This window comes from Delphinapterus leucas, chromosome 11, assembly GCF_059928025.1.
Source record: "Delphinapterus leucas isolate spDelLeu-1000000601 "Yukka" chromosome 11, BTC_Dleu_Yukka2, whole genome shotgun sequence".
In the NCBI taxonomy this organism is placed as follows: Eukaryota; Metazoa; Chordata; class Mammalia; order Artiodactyla; family Monodontidae; genus Delphinapterus; species Delphinapterus leucas.
The window spans coordinates 52,129,034-52,147,588 of NC_143139.1; positions in this window are offsets into that span (position 1 = coordinate 52,129,034).

The window sequence follows — 18,555 nt, forward strand, 5'->3', positions numbered from 1 at the left end:
TATGACTGCAGAAGACAGGTACCTATAGTCAGTTAATTCCTAGCTTTAGAAGCAAGAGCAAGTTGGCAACCGAGGAGATGCTTTCACTGATAAGGGCAGGTGTTTCCAGCACAGATCTTTGCAGATGAAATAAAATGTATGAAACAGAAACTAAACATTGTTCAAAAGCTACTGCAATAATTCTTCAACATGTATGTAAGTCAGCTGTTTTCCCAACTCTGGAAGACAGAGAACAATGTGGAAGGGTGTGGCGTGTTCTATTACTTGCCGTTAAATTGATGAGGATTAGAACGTCTGAGAATCCATCAACACCACTGAAAGACATGTCACAGAATCAAGTAAGGGGTAGAGTATGTATATAAATGACAAAATAGGACCAAAACATGTCACCAGGTGGCGTTCAGATCTGCTCTGTTTATCTGTGGCCTTAGTTAACCTGTTTTACTCAATCTGTAAAGGATTCAGGCTATAAAAAAGAACACGAAGGACCTCGGACAACCCACATTTTCAGTGACCAGAGGTGGACGCTAAGATCTGAAACATTGAGTGGTTGCTATTTTTCTTAGGCACAAAGTTGAATTCTGGCTCCTGGAAGCTGATGTTTGGGAGGAAACCATTCAGTCTGTGGATGAAGGGAGGCAACACAAAGCCAGCGGTCCCCGCACAATGCGACCTGCTCGTCCCCTAGTTGAGGTTTACGTAGACACTCTCTGTGGGAGACTAAACAGTTGTTTTGGCTTCTCTGTGAATATAGCCATCACACGAGGGATGACTCCTGGGGAAAAGTTGGAAAGGCAGTTAACCTCTCCCACGGGAAAGGCTTTCCTCTCAATAGGAATACAGTTTTAGGAGCAATCTCCAAACCTGGGCAAAATATTTCCTGGATTTAGAGACTGAATTTGGGGGTTGCCAAATCCTCATAAAACATCAAGGGTCTACTAAAATATAATAGGTAATGACTGAGAAAAGAAAAAAAGACAAGGAAAAGGTAGAAGATTTTACAGAACGTGTATTTTAAATCTAATTCTCCTACTGCTAACCACGTGGCCTTGGGAGAATCTGACCATTTCTTTGGTGTCTCCAATTGGAATCGAGGGGAAATTGCCCCTCCTCAGTAATTGGTGTGCCCTGGAGGAGGGTGGCTTGCTCCTCTGGCTGAATTAATTGTAAATTCGGGTCCAGTAAAAGAAGCAAAAATTCCCTACAGCCGTATGTATATGTATATATAGGAGCCATAAGAAGTCTTCTTAGGGAATAAGAGGACGAGATTCTAGGTCCTTTCCCACTCCCAGACCAGAGCACCTCTGTCCTTGTCATTTATACAAATTGCTGTTCTAAGACTGTGTGTGGGAAGAAGGGGAAGTGGAAGGGTTCTTTGATGAAGGAACACTGGTCACCCACGATGGGCTTCCCTGTATTATATGCAGGCCACTGTCAGTTCTCTGCTTTTGGGGAATAAGCTGGTACCGTCATGGGCTCCGCATGCCAGCTCTGGCCCTGAACTAGGCAAACAAAATATGTTAGGGTGCTGAAGAGCAAACAACTGTCTGACTTGCCTGGCGAGTACCTTAAGCTCCTGTAGGTTCCTGTACCCAGGGGGAACCAAGAATAAGCGTGTTAGGACACCAATAGAAGTGCCATTTTATGGCTTCGAATGGGAGCTCTAGAGGTTGTCTGATCAGAGATGCCAAACTTTCACACCCCTCAGAAAGCTTTCCCCAATGGCAACCCCAGCCTGCCTGGGAAGGTACTACCTAAGAGTAACTAAAATTTCTCCTGATGTTACCAAGATTCCTTTTGTCATGGTTTATTCTGGGCCATGGAAGCTTTGCCTACTACCTACTGTCCTGCATGTTATTGAAGCTAGGTTTTAAATTCTTCACTTCAAATTAAGGTGTAAAATTATTTTCCTCTATCTTCATCTGACCTGCTTCTAATCCCATTGTTCTTTTTGCCGTCTGAAGATACTCTCCAGTTTCTCCAACATGTTAATTCCTGGGCTGTAATTTGAACAGAGGGCAGGTACTCAAATTCTGTAAATGCCCTGTGGTTACAAATCCCAGGTGTCCTGTCTTGGCTCAGCCTATACAGGACATGCACGTGCACACACACACACACACACACACACATACACACAGAGTTCAGAGGTCACTCTAAACAGCAGTATCTATGAGGTCTCTGGCAGAGGGTACTTTGCTGTGCACTGGAATAGAGTACTGTGTGGCTCAGAGGTTCCTCCTGCCTTTACATCTCAAGATAATGTTCTCAAGTATATTTTCATATACACCAGCATCCAATTTACTTTCCCATTCCTTCTCTCTTCCAACTCTTACAGAGTTTCAAATATTTATTTATTTATTTATGGTTACCTTGGGTCTTCGTTGCTGCACGCGGGCTTTCTCTGGTTGCGGCGAGTGGGGGCTACTCTTTGTTTCGGTGCATGGGCTCAGTAGTTGTGGCGCACGGGCTTAGTTGCTCCGCGGCACGTGGGATCTTCCTGGACCAGGGCTCAAACCCGTGTTCCCTGCATTGGCAGGCGGATTCTTAACCACTGCGCCACCAGGGAAGTCCCTCAGGCTCTTTCAGAACATGTCTTCCCACTTTATTCCATGCCTCTTCTACCATTTTGTCCCATTGCTAGAGTGGCCCAGGCAATACGTGTATCAGAGAAGAGAGAAACCATATGTTTTGAGGTAAAATTTAAGAGAATGAAGCAAGAATGCCATTAATCTCCAACCCTTGAAAATGCCTAGAAGCTCTCATTCAGACCCTCCTTAAAAGTTTCCATCTACTGTCTTTTATTAAAATCCGGTATTCCTCAAATGTCAGGTTCCAAAATGAATTTCAAAATTATTTCTTAGGAACTTTTAACTCCTTTAATTAACTGTGAATAGCTCAAGTGTTTCTTTCTGTCATTTCTGTTATAAAGGTGCTACATTTTAGGTTATAGACTTTTGTCCCCAGCCTGAGAATCTAACCACCATTTATACCTTCGTTCACTCAAGGGAAAGTATCTTACAAATTTGAAAAAAATTGACACCCAACTTAACTGTTGGACTGCTTCTGTTCTAATAAGGGTTTGGTTAGCCCTGAGCAGGAGGAAATAGTCCTCTAGCTTGTGAAATACAGCTAAGGAAAACATCACAGGTATAGCAAGGAAATTTCATTTCTGAGACCTTGGAAAGTAATTGGACTTGCAATTTAGGGGTGTGTTTAGGATCGATAATCAGTAGTCTGGATCCAGCGTTCTGATTTTGCTCCTGAGGCCATCTTTATCTTTAGGGAAGTGTACTGCTTGCAGCTCATCATATTTCTTAAACCCTTATTTGTCTTTGAGTCTAATACAAGACTTCATAGTAGGGCACTTAGTAATTGCTCCTTGAACTGAATTTCACCCGAAGCTAAATTAATGGTTCTTCACCATCAGATTTGGAGTAAAAATGAAATTAAATGAAAATCATTCTAAAGTACTCAGGTTAAATCGTCTCAAATAATGATTTAAGTTTTCAGTGAGTGTGAGGATGCAGATCTTGGGGACATTTTCAGTGGCGTGTGCGGGAGATGGGAATGTGTGTGTCCACACGTGCATTCTTACATAGTAGAAGGAAGGAAGTTGTGAAAGGGAAGAAAATAGAGCCATTGACTGAAGAGCCATAAAGCTGTTTTTAGAATGACTGCTTCTGTTGTATTGGGGAACGCTTCCTTTGAGAAGGGGTATATTATGCATCCTCTTTCCATTAAGTCTATTTTGGGAAGAAATTACAGAGGATAATATATTACCAACTCCCAGGGTTCTCTTATCAACACAGCCTCTATTCTCATTACACACCTGCTTAGAGCAAAATGAATTAAAGCTTCTGCTGTCAAGGACACCATCGCAAGACCATCAAAATCTCCACTAAATCACTGGAGCTTTTTATAAGGAAAGCCACTGATTTTTTGAAAAGTGTTAACTCCACCCCTAAAAGCCATGTGTGAGAGCAAGCACAGGGGTGCCGGTGGTTTGAGCATTCAGTAAGTTTCAACCTTGGCAAAGTCTAGGAATTGTTTTCTAAACAGTGTAGGGCTTCCTACGCCGGGTGAAGATTTATCTGCATTTGCCAACTACTCCCGGTTACTGTGGAACCAGAAGTTTACTTCTCAATAGTTTTACAAATTCTGTGTTTAAGTCTGTCTCTATAGAATTAATTCATGGGAGGTGGGAGGAGGGGGCGGGGCAGAGGCTTTCAAGGCGGGTTTACAGAGTTGAGTTTTTAAAGTAATAGAAGCCATTTTCCCCCTGACCACAACAGTGTGGTGAAGTTCTGTTTCAGCCTGAACGCAGTTTGTTTGCATCGGCATGTACATTGATTAAAACATGAAAATAAAACAACTCCAGTGTTGAGCAATTTTTGTTAAAAAAAAGTCGTTTAATCATTAGACAACCACCGTTTTCTTTTACCCTTTAAACCTGCATTCAATCAGCTCGGATGCTGGTTTACAGCCTCGTTAACTGCTGAGATTACAAAGGAAAGGTTAGCAGGATCACCAGCAGCAGCAGGAAGCTCTGAAACGCACCCGTTGTCACATGAGACATTCAGCAAGGCGCGCCTTCAGCTGTTTCCCAACACACATGCGGCTCTGAGGGAGGTATGTGGCGAGAAAAATGCAACCTCCAACCCCAGAAGCATCCCTGTGTTCATTCAAGGAAAGAAAAAAAAATGTGTTCTTGCATTTAATCTTCTGCATGGCTCTGTTGAACATTGTTAACGGTGAAACACGCAGGGTTCATCTTGCTGCTGAAGTGTCATGTTGGGAGAGTGTGCCATTGCAGCCTTCTAGGGAAAGGCCTAGATGTTCCTTTTTTTTTTTTGTAAAGGGAGGAGTTGCAGTGTTTTATGGCCTTCTTTCAGCACATGGGAGTTTTGTTTTTTGGGGGGTTTTGGGGTTTTTTTTTTGCGGTACGCGGGCCTCTCACTGTTGCGGCCTCTCCCGTTGCGGAGCACAGGCTCCGGACGCGCAGGCTCAGCGGCCATGGCTCACGGGCCCAGCCGCTCTGCGGCATGTGGGATCTTCCCGGACCGGGGCACGAACCCGTGTCCCCTGCGTCGGCAGGCGGACTCTCAACCACTGCGCCACCAGGGAAGCCCAACACATGGGAGTTTTATTACTCATTTTAAAAGTACAGCTTAACACCATTTTCAAACCAGCCAGAGTTCCAGCGCGGGATTGTTTGCACAAAATGGCTCCTTTCTGCCTCCGAGCAGGATGGTCACAGGTGCCTGTTAATTGCTATACTTGTAGGTACTGAATCCATTCCCTTCATGGTAGGAAAACCAAGAGCGTTTTCTGAAATGTAATTCTCTGAGCTACCATCCGTGGTCACGCCAGGCTGTGGGAAGGAATCACAACTTTCTGAAAAGACGAATTGCTCCTTCACTACAGACCATCTGCCTTTTGATTTCTCTTTCTACCTCTGCTGGGGGTTCATTTTTGCTGCCAAATATATTAACCACACTGGAAAAGACATTCCTTCACTTTTAAGTGGCCGGGTCATTATTTCAGTTTTGAAGAAGGCAAAGACAAACAGTTCTTTATGCGTTATAGAATTGTGACATTAGACGTTTGAGATGGAAATAATGGAAATCTTGAGAGTTCAAGAGACTGGCCCAAGGTCTCATAGCCAGCTAGAAGCAGAAAACGAGTTAGAAGCCAGAGTCTTGATGTATATAGTTTGTCATGCTTCCAGCTATCCAGATGCCTTTCCTAAATTAATACAAATATTTCCTGGTTTGCGCTCACGGAAGAGAGAGGCTTATTCGTCCCTATCCTATATGCATATCCCCAAGACAGCTCTTTTTTAAAAAAATATATTTATTTATTTATTTTGGCTGCCCCGGGTCTTAGTTGCGGCATGCATGCAGTATCCAGTTCCCCGACCAGGACTGAACCTGGGCCCCTGCATTGGGAGCACAGAGTCTTACCCACTGGACCACCAGGGAGGTCCCCCCAAGACAGCTCTTAAGTTACCAGCATCCTCATCTTTTTCGAACTAAACAATCCCAATTCTTTTTCATTTCCTTTGATATTTCCATTTTTTAATCTTTTCACCATTTTAACACGGTCTGTGCACAGCAGACTTTCAGATTCTGAACTAAAGTATTCAGGGAATTGGCCAAGGTTTTGTATAGGTATTTGGATATTGTGTCTACGTTCATGTATATGAGTTATGTATATGTATATAAGAGCGGTTTTCTCTGCTCTCAAAACTGCTTCTTAGGTAAAGACTGGGTAACCTTTCGGCCAGTTTGTTGAACCATTTCTCTCAATAGCAAAACCCTCTGTTTTCCATTCTTGTATTGCAGCGTTGTATCTTTAACAACGCTGATTTTTTGAGCTATATGCATCGTGACCACAAAATTTAAATAATTTTCATCTCTGAAGATGAAAGGAAGCTCTTGCTAATTTTAAAGACCTATATAAACTCAACTTTGTTTTAAAAGTTAAAAAAAGAAGCTTACGAACTTGATCTTCCCTGAGGACATACATATTTAAGTAGTTAATTTGCACAGGTAGATAACCAACTAAACCTTACATCAGTTCTTCAAGTACCTTACATCAGTGACTTCAAAGAATACACCTTTACTCAACTTTAAACTAAATTCAACTGAAAATAGCTCTATACTTTAAAGAGGATAGTCAGTCAACTCAGTGGGGAAAAACAGTTGATCAAACTAGTTGTTTGCCCTTACCCAGATCAAATCACTGATCCACTGAACAAATCTTTGTAATGTGTCAAGATACAGGTTTCTTTAACTACCATACACATTAAGTATGGGGTATATGACAGGGAATAGCAGGTTTTTGTAAATGGTGATAAGAACTGTAGAAGGAGGAAAACCATGAAAAATAGAAAAGGATGAGAGGGAAGAAGAGAGAAATGATACCCTCAAGAAAAGCTGAAAAATTATGGATTACTTTCAGAGTAAAATATATTGGACACCTCAATATAGTTGAATGCTTATAAGAGGAGATGCTTTCTGCAATTCCTTTGTTCCTTCATGTATATCCTATACCTGAGCAAAATGCTTCTTCCCTGTGAGCTGGACAGTAGGAAGTCATCTATCTTCAACCTTGTTTGGTTTGTAAATAGCTCTGTAGAAAAGATCTGTTGCACTCTGGAAAGACCTTTTCCATGTGTTCCCTCGCACTCTCGGAGGCCAGATAAAGGGCACAGCTGTGACCACCACCTTATTCCTTCAAGGATTGTTTACAAAAGATTGAAAAATGTGCCCAGGGCCCATCCCCTCCCCTCTGTACAACTAGCCCCACTCAGGTGGGCTGGCTTTAACAGAAACGGAAGAGAGTGTGTGGGTGGGCCTGACATCTTTCAACACATGCTTTTTGCTTTCTCCTACTGAATTTTTAATTTCCATGAAGTGTCAGTGGAAAAATGGACACTGGTCTTCTTTCTTTTTTTCTGCTCCTTTGCAGGGATTGGGATTCCGTGCTTTGGGATAATGAAGTAGGTTGTCATTTCCTCCCCTAAATAATACACTGCAAAGTGGAAATGCAAATTTCCTATGGAAGCTCTTAGTAGCAGGTGGTATTTCCTTAATATATTGTTTTTGACCTTTGGGGAAATTGGCATTATGAGCTGACTTTGGAAAATTAAAATAGCATCAAAGTCCTACATTTTAAATGAAACAATGTCTTAGTTGATTTGAAAACATTAGACTGGAGTACTACACCAGGAAAAGACGTAACATGTTTCGCTTTTCTGTGTTATTTTAAGGTTTGAATTCATGGAGGACAAGAAAAGGGATATGGCAGAACTGCATTTACTAATTCATTAAGAGATTTTTTAAAAGAAGGAAAAATATGTACTTTTAAGTTTTGCTTGAAACTTTTGCTGTTGACTAATGCTGTGATACATTTAGTCAGTTGTACAAAGAGTTAGGCATGGGACGATTCAGATGGCGACCCTGAGTTGAGCTGAAGGTAAAGACATCTGTATTTTTCATTCATTTGCTCAGCAGCACTAAACTTCAAGCTTGTTTTTTGTTCAGCATCAAAGAAAAAGTTGCTTTATGGTTACTGAATATTCTTTTAACTTACATATTTCATGAAAGGGACTCAAGTCACTAGATCTTTGTATTCCTTATAGTTATTTTTCTGCCCAACATCCCTTCTGCATGCCATCTTGTCAAATAACGAAAACATAATTTTATTCTTTTTCTTTGCCTTTGAAGAAAAAAATTTAAGAAGTCTAAATACCATTCACATTTTGGAATTTCCTACTTTACTCCCTCCCAAAACCATCATCTTACAACCATGTAAAGCGATCCAATGTTGAAAGACAAGAGATTCTCGCTCCTATAAATATCCTTTATATGGTTATAACTTCTTTGTTTATCAAGGGCAACAAGAATGAAATCCAGGAGCTAACAAAGTTTATAGATAGATGTATGTGTGTGCACACGCGTGTGTAGGCAGATTGATATATATCCAAGGCTTTGTGTGTCCAAATATGCATGGTATTTTCAGCATACAAGTTGCCGATCAGGCATCTGTATTCTTTTCCCTCTAAAAATTCTGAGTGTGTGGACCTATTAGTAGCTAGAGGCCAGATCACCGCAACCAATGGAGGACTAAAATATTTATCAAATCCAAGAAATGGGAGTGCTTGAATAGTTTAACCTAATAAATTTGGCTAGTTTAAACAGTTATCTTTGTTCTTCAGTTGTACACAGTTTGTAGCACAATTTGACTTCAAGGTCCAGGTTTTTGAATACAAGAAATCTACATTTTCATCCTAAGAAGCGTAAGGCAAGATACTTAGATTTCACTGAAGGGTCACATTCATCGTCATTGCACGACCTTTCCCAGAAGAAAGGGAAAGTGAGAGCTGGGGTCAAAACCAGATACTGGAAAAAAAAAAACAACAAAAAAGCAGATACTGTAAAAGTTCAGCGAATCTTTGGACTCTCAGAAAATATTAATTTTCCAGATAGTTGAATATTAACATCTTTAACTTTTTAACTTGAAATTTTGATAATGTTGTATGTGAAAATCTGGCTAATGGATATGGTTCGTGTGTCTCTGGCTACATCTATAAATGCACTGAATGTAATTGTTTGTGTTTCTTGATGACACTCGGTCATTATCGTGAGCATCACTAGACTTGTCAAGTGGCAAAGACCATATTCTTTCATTCTTTCTTCCTTTCTCATTTCTTGAGTACCTACTGTATGAGACGAACCTATGTGCCGCCCTGATCCTAGAAGGCACTCAATGAATGTATGTTGAAGGAATGAAAAAAATGAACGAACAAACAAGCTCAATGGGAAATTAGAAGGATAGATTCAGTTCATCAAACCTCGTTTTGGGTGTAGGACCAAGCACAGTGCTAGCTGAGACTATAGAGACACTTATATGATCATAAATAGTATGGTATGTAGGGGTGAATGTATTCCCCACCAGACGTGGTGCCCTGTTCCATGTTTGCAAAGTACTCCTAACGTGAGAGCAACCACTTTCTCATGAAACGGGAGGAAATCTCTGCATCTGCTGGACCCTCTGGGCATTGTGACATGGCTACTATCTGCGAAATCCTAAAGCAGCCATCTCCTGCAAGGGTTTCCTCACTTTCTAGAAAACAATTCTTGTAACAGCTACAGTCAATGAACTTTTCTTTGCCACTGTCCTTCAAAACAAACATGATTTTAGCATCCTCAGTGCACATCACAGACACCAACTTGCCAGTTTATTTCCCGGGCTTCTGTCCCATGTAGGCTAAGTCTGTTCTTGGGCTGTGACAGAGGAACATTCCTCACCACTTTGAGAATTGGGGCTAGGGTGTTTTGGGAGATGAATTGTATTTGTACAAATACTTTGTCATCATTACAGTCCTATGCTGCGTAAGTGGAGGGAAAGTGTGCCCTTTGGAACAGACTAGCATAGATTTCAGTGTCTGTTCCATCCATTATTAGCTGCTTGGGTGACCTTGGGGACCCGAGGTCCACTGGTCAGTCCTCATAAACATGGTGATATATATAGGAAAGGCCTTTGCCGAGGTCCACAAAAGCTTGTTCCTTTATTATTGTCACCTTTATCAGATTATATATACCCGACCAGACACAACTCCGAGCTAGATGTCTTTTTTTTTTTTAAATAAATTTATTTATTTATTTGTTTATTTTTGTCTGCTTTGGGTCTTCGTTGCGGTGAGCGGGCTTCTCATTGTGGTGGCTTCTGTTGTTGTGGAGCATAGGCTCTAGGCGCACGGGCTTCAGTAGTTGTGGCTCATGGGCTCTAGAGCACAGGCTCAGTAGTTGTGGCGCATGGGCTTAGTTGCTCCACGGCATGTGGGATCTTCCTGGACCAGGGCTCGAACTCGTGTCCCCTGCATTGGCAGGCGGATTCTTAACCACCGTGCCACCAGGGAAGCCCCTACGCGTCTTTTTTAAACTTTCCTTAATGTTTGTTCTTTAAGCATAAGCAGTACTGCAGAGTTGCCCTTTAGTTTACCCCTGTCCCCGCTGCTGGAAGCAGTGGCTCGACTGCTGGTCAATAGCAGGGGACTTTCAGAGTGTGCACAGCTTAGCATCCTGAAGATGCTACTGTAGTTGTTGAGTCTGGGGGGAAACATTAGGAAAAGTAGATTGTGCACACAGCCAAGCTTTCACATCAGTTCTGCATTCTATTGATGTCGAACAATAGGTTGGAAACTTAGCTTGATTTTAAGATTATACAGGGACTATTATCAATTATCAGAACCATTAGAAGAGTTACTAAGCAGTAAACGTGTAGTGAGTGGAATGTTCTCTTTTGGATGCTTGCTTAGCAGTTGTTTGAGAATAGTCCGGTAGTCATCTTAGCACAAAGTAGCTACTCAAAATTTTGTCGAATAAATGAAATCTCTTTGACAGAAATATCTGCGTAATGGCAGTGTGGTATATATGATCGTTATAGCCTAAGGGCATCTGTTTGATTTGGGGTTTTTTTTTTTCTGTCTGTGTAACACTCATGCAGATGTAATGTGAATAATGCTGCTGTGTCCTAAAGAAAAGTGTTATCTCTTGACTCTTTTTAACAGCCTAACCATTCTAAAGGTAGTTTGCAAGCAACACATAACTTTGAAAAAGGAGAATTAAATTTGAATTTAATTGAAATTCTAATTTTGTAACTTGCTGAAAGTTATTTTTGGAGAGAGGTAATTTCTGAAGAAAATAAAGCATTGGGTTTTTTTTTTTTTTAATCCTGCAGTCTAATTGGTAGTCACTAATTAAATTTAATAAAATATAGGTTCCTCTCAAAAGAAATGCCTGACAATAGTACATTTTAAAGCCTGGCTGTCTTTCCCAGCAGCCCAGGGTGTTCTGAAGACAGGAGAACAAGGGAAGTACTTTAAGCCGTGAAGTCTTGCAGGGTTGCAGTTAAGTGCTTTAGGCGCTGCATTTTTGATGCAGCGTCATATTACAGTAATATTATGAAAAAAAGCTACAGGGAATTCTCATACATGCCTGACACATATAGCTTAAATGTTCACATGGCTGGATGCATTCAACAAATGGGATCTGTGGGTCAGATGCAGCTTGCAAGCCACTATTATTAAGCTGTTTTACCACTAAGTAACGGTTCCTGGTTAATATTGTGAATGCGTGTGTTCTTTGCTCCTCTCTGTAAATCTTTTGTTCCATTCCTTTTTTTTTTTTTTTTTTTTTTGGCCTTATAAGAACGTGGGGGGAGGACATCCCTATCCACAAATCAAATGCTTTAAATAGCCAGGAGAGAGCCGAATGAAGGAAATCGGGCTAGATAACATCTTTGTAACATGTATGCCAATGAACTCTGCATCACACAATACAAAGGAAATTGCCATTGTCCTGTGCAAGTTAGGTGAACAAAGCACATAAAAAATCCTGCTCTGGTTGCCGTGCCTATACCTGTGCAGGCAAAATCGGAATCTTGAAGGCCACAGAAGTGACACGTTGGCAAATCAGAGTTGGGGGGGGATTTTAAATTTCTATTGCAGAGACTCCAGTAATCGTTCACCAGAGTGAAACCCAGTTCTTTGATGTTGAACGATGCAAATCACCAGCCGGGAGGGAGGGATGCTGCCCTTGCTCCTGCGGCTGCTATCGCTGCTACTATTACTACTACACCACCCCTACCCGCCTAGCGCTATTAAATAATGATTAGGACGTTTTTACAGCCAGCAGTTGTGCCACGTGCGTTAGAGATGTTAATCATTTTTAATCACCGCAACGGCCCCGCGAGGTATCCACGTTATACGAATTAGGAAATTGAAGTGTAATTTGCTACCAAGTCACAGGGCTTGTGCATAACAAGTTTAGAAGCCATTCTGGTTCTAAAGCTTGTTCTCCACCACTGCCTTAAACTTCCTTTGTGTGTGTATGTGTGTGTGAAAGGACCAAAGCTCTGCAGGTACCAAGACGTCGCCTCCAAACCTTGACAAGGTAGATGGAGTTTCTTCCGGGAGAATTCCCTCAAGGCCGAACAGCTGCCTCTGTAGTACTCCAAAGCAGTTTCCACATCCTGGAAAAAGCAGCTACAATCAAAGATAGCACCTTACAAACATCCTTCCTTTATTTAAAAAAAACTACTACCACCAACAGTCCCTCCTAAGATCAGAGGTGCACACACGGATCTGGCAATAAGCCCAGACATACCAAGACATATATTATCTAGAGCTCTAGGCAAGTCATTCACAGAGTAGGGACAGCCTAAGGTCTAAGCCTGGGCAGCCTAAGGCCCCAAGCACAAGAACCCTAGCCCAGGTTCTGCTCTTCTACAGAGCAAAGCAGAACTCCCGGTTGACTCCCGTTAAAAGTCAATCGACATTTAGTCGACTTCCAGACGATGGGCAGAAGCTCCTGTTAGTTATTTCCTGCCCATCTCTGGAATCCCTTTTGGACATGACCAATGAGTTACAGCTGGATTTTAGGCAGCGTGGCACACTCATTTAACTAACTGTCAGGAACAGCTACACCCTTCAGTCCACGATGAAATGAACTCAAATCTGGATTCACCAAAGGAAAGTTCCAAACAGTCTGGGAAAGCAAAACCCCCATACAACCATCTCCAGAATAATCATAACACTGCAATGCGTACATTCTACGAAGAGGCCTGTTCTTCTACCTCCTGTGAAACAGCTTGACAAAGACCAAAGCTTTATGCCCTAGTGCGGGACAAACAAGGCAGAGAAAAATCTTGTGCAGGTGATCTCAGAGTCAAGAGGGCACTACCTGCCGGCGCTCAGAGACAGAAGGAATGGCACAGGGAAGAGTATCAAAGCCAACTGATTGCTATTCTAGATCCATCCCCTCTTTTGCTTTGTTCACAGAAAGTGACCCTTTTCCTAGCCCAGGGGTAAGTCTGATTTGTCTGCGCCAGTCATGGTGATCCCATTCTTCTTGCAGGGAGAGGAGAGCAGAGAAGTCTGCTTGGGACCAGAGGAAGTGACAGACAGTCTCTCCTCCTGGAGACACTGACTTTCCTGGAAGCGCCACCAGGAACAGCCATACCCATTTTGTGACTCTGGGGAAGATGGGGTGAGAACAAATGTAAGATGGCAGAGCAGAAGGATAGAAAGAATCTGAAACCCCAAGGATTTAACCAACTGCATTTAACCTGCTGAATTAACCAGTCCTGGAGGGGCACCATCTCCAGGCTTTCTGTTTGTTTTTTGTGGGGTTTTTTTTATTCATAATAATAATATCCTTATTAAGACAGTTTGAGTTGGGGTTCCCTATTGTACCCAAAAGCATACAAGAGGAATTTTCTTTGGTGGGATACTTGAGACTCATCAGAATTCATTACCTACATTTTTATAAACTGGTTAAATTTCTATTACCCTTCCCCACATACACTGATCTACAAGAAACGGAGGGAGATAAAGTCGTATTTAATATGTCTTCGCATGTTTTAAAAATATACCCATGTCCCTCTCACCACTCTTGGATCCCTGGGGAAAATATCTCCCTCGTGTCAACTACAGTCTTGCTGGTTTTCCTATGACGATGTTCCTCAGAGTAACATCCAGAGGCCCAGTTGCTTATTTATAAGGCAGGTTACTGGTCCCTCCTGAATCAAGGAGTGGAGTCAGGAATCTGCATTTCTTCAGCATCCTTTTATGAAGTCTATGAAAGGGTATCACCACCACCTGAAGAAAAGGAACTGGAAGAAGAGGAGGACTTCCTCCAGGCACCAAGAGGGTGTAGAAATCAGCTGAAAACAATTTTTTGAATATTTACTCTATGGAGAAGACAGGAAGTGTGCTAGGAGCTGAGTCAGGTGGGTGGGCAATTTCCCTGGGAATTTTCCATTGGTGGCGCGGTCTGCTTAGGGTTTGCAGATACAGCTTCTCTGAGACTGGAGCATGGAGTGGTCCACGTCCATAGCTTTGACTAGTAATTGTGCCTTAATGTAAATATATATATATATTACATATATATATATGTGCAGGCTTTAAATGGAGTGTCTTAAACGACTCCCTCTCTATGGCAGTATATATTTATATATATCGTGGGTAAAAAATAAGTGTCATGGGTGGTCACATTCCAAAGAAATGAACACATTCACAAAAGCACCAGCCAGTGAATGCAGAGGCCATACAGGACAAGGGATTAAAGGCAAGAGACATACAGATTTCTTGAGTAGAAAGACACAGGGAATGAGGACAGATGTCTGATGATGTAGATGAAGGGTCTGTATGGAAGGATCTGTATGGCATCTGATGGGAAGCAGGCATCATTATTCTTCCTCACGTTGTGCTCACAGACAATAATATATATAATACATGAAATTATAAGCATCACAGATACGGGAACTGTGTCTACTATTTCCTATGTCATAAACACCATGGAATTTATAGCTAACATTTTTTAACACCGTCACATGTTAGAGCAAGTGATAAACAGGGAAAAAAGCAAAAATAATTTATTAGCATTTATCACAGAAATCTTAGCCTTCACAGACTTGCCTGAATTTGTTTCCATAAACTTTTCAAAGGGAATAAGGGAAATAAAAGAATAAAGGAAAGCATATATATACATAGCAGGACAGGATTTCTACTTCTATAGAAATCTAGTGTGAAAGAAGATGCTATTTATATTTCTTGACAAGAAAACTTTTTCCAGAAGAAAGCTGTTACTATGAAAATAGTTTCCTAATACTGATTTTGCCTTTAAATATATTAGAAGCCTTCGTCTGAACTAAGATCTTTTAATATCATTACATTAAAATGCAGTTTTTCTTATTTGATCATTTTTCTTCTTAGTGAAGTCATAATCCTAGAAAGCTAGACTTTTATTATCTTTTTAAACAGATGCTCTTTTTATGGAGGAGAGGAGATGCTGCATATAGCACTGATTTTTAATAAGAAAATAAGCACAGAATAAGCTGTTCACTGCAGCAGTGTGGCCTAGTAGAAAGAGCAAAAGATGTGGAACCATGTGACCTGGGCTGCAGTTGTAGCTTTGCTCTATCCTGGCCTTGTAATCCCTTGTAAGCCATTTACTGTCTTTAGGGTTCCGCTTGCTTGTGCGTAAATCTGAACAGCGGATGGCTGTTGTGGGGTAAATCAGACAGTACACGTTAAATCACTTTGTAAATGGTACCTTGCTCTGTTATTCATATATGATCAACAGAAATACAAAATGAAGAGTCATGTCACCTTATCCTGAATTGTAGTTAAAGAATGTTTGATTCCATGGGTGTGATCACGAAACAGAGTTCAGAGAGACGTTTCTGGAATGGTCTAAACAAAGACATGTAGTTTTTAGGATGACAGTATACCGATGCTAGAATCATCAGTTTTAGAGCAGTTGAGCTGAGGTAGAGCTGAGTTAGGTAGTGCAGGGGGTTGGTTACCTCAGTCTCCGCTTGAGTGTGAAATAGAGATTTCGGAGACAAGCCTAATGAAATGTGAGGTTCTTCTGAAGAAGGAAGGGAGATGTTTTAATTTACAGATTCTGAAGGAAGGGACATTAATCCAGAGAAAACCTCCAGGGAGGGTCCGGGAAGAAAGTATTCTCTGGAAAGACAGGCGTGCTGGGTACACTCTGGAAGTTTGAGAACGTGCAAGGAAGAGAGCCTACTTCTACAACTGTTTAAAACGTTCAAGGACATAAGCTAATGTTCAGGAATAGTTAACATTTCTCGGATTGAATATTAAACCTCCTCCAAGAAAAACAACTCAACTGCTAAAGTCAGTCCCAGGCTAAGGCCAAGAAAATACTGCTAACTTAGGGTTCTAGGAGAGATATGACTCAGTTAAGTACCATAGAGCTCTCAACCCATAAACTATCCCTTTGTAGTCCTTAACAGTGTAAGAGATTACAAATAAATTTACTGACTCTTTCCTTACGGAAAGGAAATGCCTAAAATCATGATTCAGCTTTTTAAATTCGGTTTCCGTGTGTAACTAGTATAGCTGCTGGGAAATACTGGCTCCTCAAATCATTTTGTAAAACCATTTAAAAAAAAATTTTACTGGAGTATAGCTGATTTACAACATTGTGTTAGTTTCTGCTGTACAGCAAAGTGATTCAGTTATACGTATACATAGATCCGCTCTTTTTTAGATTCTTTTCCCATATAGGTCATTACAGAGTATTGAGGAGAGTTCCGTGTGCTATACAGTAGGTCCCTATTAGTTACCTATTTTATATATAGTAGTGGTAAAACCATTTTTAAGTGTTCTAGTCTACGACCCAGACAGATGTTCTCAGCGTCAAAGAAGTTTTCTAAGTATTGATTCTAAATCTCTTTCGTTAACATAAAAGTAATTAGAACTACTTAAAAGTCACACGATTTCTATCCCATGCAAATGGGCAAACACACAAAAAAAGGGTATTACATGTGATATGAAAAATTGTGTCTCTAGTTCATCAAGTCCAAATCCAGTTTCATATAACCACTCTGAATAATCCATCAAATGTTAAGAAGACGTTGTATCTTAAATGGACTTTCAAGTATGTCCCCAACAAATTTGGAGTATTAATTATGGCTCATCTCCTATAGTATACAGTTTAATTTCCATTATCTTATAGATGTCTCCTTTTATCCATTATTGACCATTAGTCTTTCTGTCTGGCTAAAGTTGGCATTAGCTAAAGTTTGAATTTAGTCCATAGCATCTATGCACATGTGTTTGATTTGTCAAAACCCAAAGCATAGTGTTCCACATATTTATTCATTTCACTTTGGTGCTGTTAGCCACGTGTGCATTTGCAAAGTGAACTAGCTTTGTGAATGGTCATACACAGAAAAAAGAAATATGTAAAGAAAATAAATAAATAATTTGCGTCTTTAAAAAATACCCAAAAAATGCATAGTGTTTCTGTTTAAAAACCTGTAGGATGAGTACATAGGTCTGAAACAAGATTAATTCTTTTTCTATGGAGTAACACTAATCTCACAATTTTTACTCAGTTCCTTTGCCTAAGGGTGAATTCTTCCCCCCAAATCTTGGAGATGAAATTTTTTATAAAAATTGAGGTGAAGTCTACTCGTGAGACAACGTATTCTTTACCCGACCTGTGTGTGACTGTTTACTTCGGAATGCTTTATATCCCCAAAGTACAGCCATCTTCCGTAAGATAAAAACCCCTATTAAATGCTGTAGCTCAGGAGCTGCAGCTCAGGAGCACAATTTTAAGTTTAAAATTAACCATGGTAGGGCTTTCCTGGTGGCGCAGTGGTTGAGAGTCCGCCTGCCGATGCAGGGGACACAGGTTCGTGCCCCGGTCCGGGAAGACCCCACGTGCCGCGGAGTGGCAAAAAAAAAAATTAACCATGGTTTTAGCAACACTACTGCCATAGCTGCATTTTTGTTTTGTTTCGTTTTCTGACGTTTTTAAACTTAATTCTAATCTTTAACTTTCCAAAGTGAAAAAGAAAATTTCTTTCTACCTGTATTTTTCGTGATAGGGATGAATGATACTTTTCCTCTATATCAAGTCTGCAAATTTCTTGTATTTTTTTTCTTCAGTGAACTTACCTCTACCTTCTCATGTTCCCTATTAGAGGGAAAATAGCTCTTCTTTCTTATGATTATTCTTTTTTTACTTTGATGAGCATGCCTCTCTACACTTAAGATTACATTGAACATAGGAGAAAATTAATCTCAAATTGCACGTTATACTTTTTAAATATTTTATTTATTTATTTATTTTGTCTGCGTCAGGTCTTAGTAGTGGCATGAGGGATCTTCCATTGCAACGCACGGGCTCTTTGTTGCAGCACTGGACTTCTCTCTAGTTGTGGCGTGCGGGTTTTCTCTTCTCTAGTTGTGGCGCGCAGGCTCCAGAGTGCGTGGGCTCTGTAGTTTGTGGATGCAGGCTCTCTAGTTGAGGCACGTAAGCTCAGTAGTTGTGGCATGCGGGCTTAGTTGCCCTGCGGCATGTGGGATCTTGGGATTGAACCTGCGGCCCCTGCATTGGAAGGCAGATTCTTTACCACTGGACCACCAGGGAAGTCTCACGTTATATTCTTAATATCCTCATTTGCCTCCCCCATTAGACTCTAGGATCCTTGAGACTAGGAAAC